Below are 6,546 nucleotides of genomic sequence, written 5' to 3'. Positions count from 1 at the left end.
TAAATGTTTCTTGATGATATTCCAAAAATTCGTCTCTGGTATTGTTAGATTTCTGCTATTTTCTAATTCATCAAGATGTGCAATGGTCTCGTTGCAGTTAGCAATGGCTACTGAAAGTCGGGATAGGTTTTTGCTCCAAATCTTTAGGGAGTGACGAAGGGCTTTGAATTTACGACAGAGAATGGTCGCAGCATTGTGGGCTCTAACTATTTATACCTTTTCCTCCATGTGTTGTTGCCTAAATAGAGATGAAGATTGAAAACAATTAATGTCTAAAAAAGATTATGTTGAAAGAGTGATAGCTGAACGATTAATTATATTACATTATATATGGGCTTTCAATGTGCGTGAAATCATCACCTTTACATACAAATTCTCCAGACATGGAAAGCATCGCAGCAAGGCAATAATGATGTTGAGATCAAAACGCCACATACTGATATATAAGGTCTTGACAGAATCCACCACCACTGATAGGATGGACAAGCGCTTCATTGAGCATAGAACATAATACTAGCACTGAAAGTGTACTCCAAGATGATACTTAACTTATGCGCACAAATGAAAAATGCCAATTACAAAAGTGTACGTGAACAATATACAATACCTCAATAGGTGTGGAGGCAAACACCATCTCAAACCATTTAAACGGATCACAAATTGCACCCAAGGCCTCCAGTTTAGGCGCAGAGACGACAGTTATTTGCTGAGGTTTATAACAACAATCAAGGACCAACCTTTGAAGTGAAGGGGCATCTTCGATGATGAGCTCCTGTCTGTGAAAACTAATTCCAATGGTTACAAGGTGAGGCAACTTTATTTTGAGACAAGGGATATTGATTCGTTCTCCAAAAACAAGCACCAAACGCTCCAGTGCAGGGCAGCTGGAGTGGATGATGGCTGTGTAGTGAGGCCTTCGACAGATGAACCAACACAAGGACAAGTTTTTTCAGCAGTGGCAGTCAAAGCATTTGTACCAGATTGTCTGCTAGATGGCATTGATTCAAGGTGGCGGTGTGGAGAGAGGAGGAAAATCATGAGATGGGCATCGGTGGTGAGGGCATAGATGCAACTATTGGTGGTAACCTATCGTTGTAGTAATGGTAGAACTCAAGCTGCTGGAGTTTATCGAATTGACGGGATGTCAGCCAGGCGGCCACCATGAAGGGTATGTCCAGCAGGTAGCATGCCGGGATGCAGATGCGTTGAACGGAGCCCTCATGGGAGGAGATGATGTCTCTGGGGAGTTTAGAATCATCATCGACAGATAGCTGACGACAATCGAGATTAAGGGGCGCGGTGTGCCATAGAGTGCGCCATCGAGATGGGAGGACTTGTGTGCAGCAGCCATCCTTGGTGGGGAGAAGGGAGATGATCTCCCCAAGGATGCCATCCGGGAGATCGCTGATGCGGTCCGCCGGAGATTCTACTGGTTTCTCAGGTCCAGGGGGCGCTTTTGGCCGCACAGCTGGGTCCAAGATCTACATCCGGCGACGGCACTGGTCGGAGCCTCATCTGTGTACATACCAATCTGAAAGAAAAAATGGCATAACATGTAGGACATTCGAAATCAATTCTCAAGATCAGGAAGAAAAAAGGCACAAACATATATGTAGGACATTCAAAATCAATTCTCAAGATCTGGCCACAAATTATTAGCACACAAGCTAACCCTAGTCGGATTATTAGCAAAAATCATTTGTACAAAACAAACAAAATCACTAACTCTATACGGATAACATTCAAACAATCAATACACTACGTGCATCTAACGGATCTTAATTACTCTGATTTCATGGACTGAGAGAACATAACCATAGGATATGTATTCCAGAAAAATTATAGGGGGGCAGGGTGGGGTGGGGGATTAACCAGAGAAAACACATGATATGTTTGCCGCACAAATGGGTATATAGACGACTAACCGGTTTTTCGTCAGAGTCGCAATTGTTGCCGGAGTAGCTGTTGACCTTCGGCTCCGGTTGGGGGGCACGACGACGCCGACGACGTCAAGGTCGTGCTGCCGCCCGCGCGAAACCTTGTCGGCGGCGACGGCAACCTCTGTGCCCAGCTTCACGCGTTGCGCGTGTGCTTCACCAGCCCCACTGTCGCCACTCCCTCCTATGGTGCGCTTCGGCGGCATCGTCATACACTTCAAAGTCCAGACGTTGGTGACCACTGTGGACCGGGGGTGCAGCCACCTATTATGGCCGGCAGCTTGGGCGCACAATTAATACGGACCAGTGGGAGCGAGGCAGGCTGTGGTCAAAAGCTGTCTCACCTCCCGGTGAGCCTGCGCGGCAGACTTCTGCCATTCCTACCATCATTTCACACAGCTAGTCGCACACCTCCCTGTCAATACGCACACCTGCACGCACGCCTCCTGGTATGCCTGCGCGGCGAACTGCTCGCATGCGTCCCGTCAACTCACGCTTGCTCGCACGGCACACGGGGCGTGTGGCAGCACGTATATTTTTTGGTTTATTTTCTGCCGCTTTATGGCTTAACTGAAGCATGGCACGGTTAAACAGCTCATACCGTATTCAATCTGAACCGTTTGCGTTGAAGAGATGCACAAATCCTGCATTGAATAGCTCGCACCCGGTGAGCCTCTCGGTGAGCCTGCACACCGGAATGCGCTCGCATGCCTCTCGTTCAGTCAAGCAGCTGTCCGCACGACACCTCCTATAGCCATTAAAACGAAGACACGTGGCGTCACGTAAATGGTTAACAGAACGCACACGATTTGAATTATACAAACGTTTGAGATATTATAGTGGCAGCTATTTTTTCAAAATGACTTTGTTGGCTGTTATTCGAGTGCGCCTTCTCTCAAAATGGACACGAAAAATACCACAACATGTCGGGTGCCATTCCATGATAGCATGCCAAGTTTCATGAATTTCAGACGAGTTTTGGATTTACTACAATTTAAAAACAAAGTATCTCAATGTTTTGCCAGCAATCAACGGTGCCCTGGTGTTTGAAATTCATTCCCATTTCTTGCATGGGACCTAAGCATGCACCCAAGGACACAGATTTGATTTTCCAACCAATTTATATGCACTGGAGCATGTGCATGTAGTTCAAATTTGAATTATGCACATAAAATGCCTGGAAAACCCAGTTAATGTATAAAAATGTCCAAACGAACCCTGAAAAATTCCAAAATTTAACACAACACTCCTGTTGTTCTATGTTGATGCTAGAAATTTTTTGAAAGCAATAAGAGGCAGCGGATATCGTTTCATCCCCAAAGGTGGGACGTTCCCTACCGAAACTATCAGGCTTGTTGTGAGAAGCTCTGGTTTGTGAGAAACTTATACCCAAACCTACCCCAAATGGGACAAATCTTTTACGACGACATGTCGACGCCGCTCCATGATAGCATACCAAGTTTCATGAATTTCACATGAGTTTTGGATTTACTAGAATTTAAAAACCACGTATCTCAATGTTTGCTGCCGAGTGACGGTGGCAGGGTGTTTGACATTCATTCCCATTTCTTGCATGGGACCTAAGCATGGAACCAAGGACACAAATTTGTATTTTCAACCATTTTATGCATTATAGCATGTGCATGTAGTTCAAATTTGAATTATGAACATAAATGCATTGAAAACTCAATTAACGCATAAAAATGTCCAAACGAACCGCAAAAAATCCCCAAATTGACACAACACTCCTGTTGTTCTATGTTGACACGAGAATTTTTTGAAAGCAATAAGAGGCAATGGATATCATTTCGTCCCCAAAGGTGGGACGTTCCCTACCGAAACCATCAGGCTTGTTGTGACAAGCTCTGGTTTGTGAGAAGCATATCCCCAAACCTGCCCCAAATGGGACAAAAATTACCACGGCATGTTGATGCCGCTCCATGATAGCATGCCAAGTTTCATGAATTTCAGACGAGCTTTGGATTTACTAGAATTTAAAAACCAGGTATCTCAATGTTTGCGGCCGAGTGACAGTGGCAGGGTGTTTGACATTCATTCCCATTTCTTGCATGGGACCTAAGCATGCAACCAAGGACACAAATGTGAATTTTTCAACTAATTTATATGCATTAGAGCATGTGCCTGTAGTTCAAATTTGAATTATGCACATGAATGCATAGAAAACTCAGTTAATGTATAAAAATGTCCAAGCGAACCCCGAAAAATCCCAAAAATTGACACAACACTCGTGTTGTTCTATGTTGACACGAGAAACATTTTGAAAGTAAGAAGAGGAAACAGATATCATTTTGTCGCCCAAGGTGGCACATACCCTACCGAAACCATCAGGCTTATTGTGAGAGAAGCTCTGGTTTGCGAGAAGCTTATACCCACACCTGCCCCAAATGGGACAATATTTTTACCACAGCATGTCGCTGTCGTTCCATGATATCATGTCAAGTTTCCTGAATTTTAGATGAGTTTTCGATTTACTAGAATTTTAAAACCATGTATCTCAATGTTGGCGGCCGAGCGACAGTGTCAAGGTGTTTGACATTCGTTCTCATTTCTTGCATGTGACCTAATCTTGCAAACCAAGGACAAACATTTGATTTTGCAACCCATTTTAATGGACTACTCGAGCATGTGCATGTAGTTCAATTTTGAATTATGCACATAAATGCCTAGAAAACTCAATTAACGTATAAAAATGTCCAAACGATCCCCGAAAAAATCCAAAATTTAACACGGCACTCCTGTTGTTCTATGTTGACACCAGGAAAAAAATGAAAGAAAGAAGAGGTGACAAATATCGTTTTGTCCACAAAGGTGACACATTTCCCTAACGGAACCATGAGGCTTTCTTGTGAGAAGCTCTGGTTTGTGAGAAGCTTATACCACAACCTGCCCCAAATGGGACAATATTTTTTACCCCAGCATGTTGATGCCATTCCATGATAGCATACCAAGGTTCATGAATTTCAGACGGGCTTTGGATTTACTAGAATTACAAAAGCAAGTACCTCAACATTTGCGGGAGAGCCACGGTGCCGTGGTGTTCGAAATTCATCCCCATTTCTTGCATGGGACATAAGCATAAACCCATGGACACATATATGGTTTTACAACCCATGTTGGTGCACCGGAGTATGTGCATGTGCTTTAATTTTGAATTGTGCACCTGAAATGGGTAGAAAACCAATTTAATGTATAAAATTTCCAAACGAACTCTGAATAATTCCAAATTTTTTATGACACACATATAGTTGCATGTTCACTTCAGATAAAAGGTGTAGCAATTCAAACACCGTCCATTGCCGCTGTGACCCCATTATGTAATTCAAATCAAGACGAAAAATCAAGTAGATCCCACACAATTTATTATCACCAACCGTGTGAGATGCAGCACAAAATATCTTGGAGCACCATCGGAGTATAGTACGCATACTGCTTACGCGAGAAGGTGCGATGGCTATAGTCCACAACCCGCTCTGAATAAGGGACCGGGTCTGATGACACTTTGCGCTCTAGTTTTTTCGCTGAAGCGATTCCAAATTTTCGGCTTCCGTGGAAATATCTACCTCCCCGCCCCCTCCCCCTTACCAAAATCCACATTTCCCCTGTTTCTGCCTTCCTTTCCAAGTTGAAACCTTCACTCCTTGCTTGTAGCGCTGCCCCTCACCGGCGACCCTTCTTCACGCTGCTCGGCCTCGCCTATCCAGGCAGGTAATCCACACCCGACCCCCATCCTCCTCCTCCTTCCACATCCCACATGCCCCGACCGTCGGCACGACACTTTCCACCCAAATCACCGACCCCTCCACCAAATAAGCGCCGCCCTAAGCCATGGTCCATGCAGTATAGCCAGGATCTCAAGGAGCATTTGGCAGCGGAGAAGCAAATCGCGGCTGCACGCGCGGATGAGGTCGCGATGGCTGCCATTCGTGCCGACCGCCAGATCTTGGAGGAGCACCTCGCCGTCGAGGCCACCATCGACGCCTCGCGCGCCGATGCCGCGACGCAGTTGGCTACTTTAAACGATAGTTCGTGGCGTTTTCTCGAGGCCACCCTCGATGCCTTCGACGAAGACTACGAGGTGTTTTCTCAGCATGCACGTGCTTACCTCATCTCGAGAGCCAGCAGGTTGGTGCCCGGAGCGGCTCAGGCAACTCACCACTAGGGGTGGGCATAAAAACCGAGTACCGAAGGCTAGAGCCGAATAAACCGAGACCGAAGTCAAAAAAACCGAGGACCGAAGGTTCGGTCGTTCGACCGGTTAGCGATTGTAAGAAACCGATATTACTTTGGTACTTTCGGTCATTGGACGCTATTAACCGAATCTCCCGAATTAACCGTATTGTATTAACTTTCTCGTTTTATTAAGGCCCAGTCAATGCAGCCCAACTATCCACGTTACAGAACTAGTGGACGAGACTTTTTCCAGCCTTTTCTTTGCACAAGTAGACGAAGGCAAACAGCCCACGCAACTTATCCAGAATATGCCCCAGGCTTGGGTGCTTCACGAGCGCACATCACGCGGCGCCGCCGCCTCCATTTTCCTGCCTTGCACGGCGTCGGCTGCGCGCCTGCGCTCATGGCTCCTTAGCGG

Source organism: Aegilops tauschii, chromosome 2 (assembly GCF_002575655.3).
Source record: "Aegilops tauschii subsp. strangulata cultivar AL8/78 chromosome 2, Aet v6.0, whole genome shotgun sequence".
NCBI classification, from domain to species: Eukaryota; Viridiplantae; Streptophyta; class Magnoliopsida; order Poales; family Poaceae; genus Aegilops; species Aegilops tauschii.
Note: the sequence above shows the minus strand (reverse complement) of the source record.